Here is a 419-nt window from a genome sequence, read left to right on the forward strand (position 1 = left end):
GTAATGAGGATCAAGTATTGAAGTTTTAGAAACTTTATTATTGGGGCTACTAATAGAGTTGGTGTTACTTTGATGAATAGCGAGTATGATGGGGTAGTGATCATAGTTAATCTTATTAGTGTGGGAAGTTGAATAATCTTTGAGAGTGAGGGCCCAGGGCTGATTCATGAGGCTTCTGCGGGTGCTTTATATAATTATGGATGTTGATTGGTGTTAGTTGCTGATTGAACATTGTTAGTATTTATGTTGCAATTGAAATTACTCGGGGTAATGGATAATTAAGAGTAAAGTTAAAAAGGATGGAATAAACAAAGAGAGGAAATGAAATGTAATTAGGCCTCTTTGAGTAGTTACGGTAATGGAGGCTGTGACTTGGGTCTGTGAAATTGTCTTTGGTATGGACTTTTCTAGTCAAATTA

The sequence above is a fragment of the Colobus angolensis genome, unplaced genomic scaffold (assembly GCF_000951035.1).
Source record: "Colobus angolensis palliatus isolate OR3802 unplaced genomic scaffold, Cang.pa_1.0 Scaffold395, whole genome shotgun sequence".
NCBI classification, from domain to species: Eukaryota; Metazoa; Chordata; class Mammalia; order Primates; family Cercopithecidae; genus Colobus; species Colobus angolensis.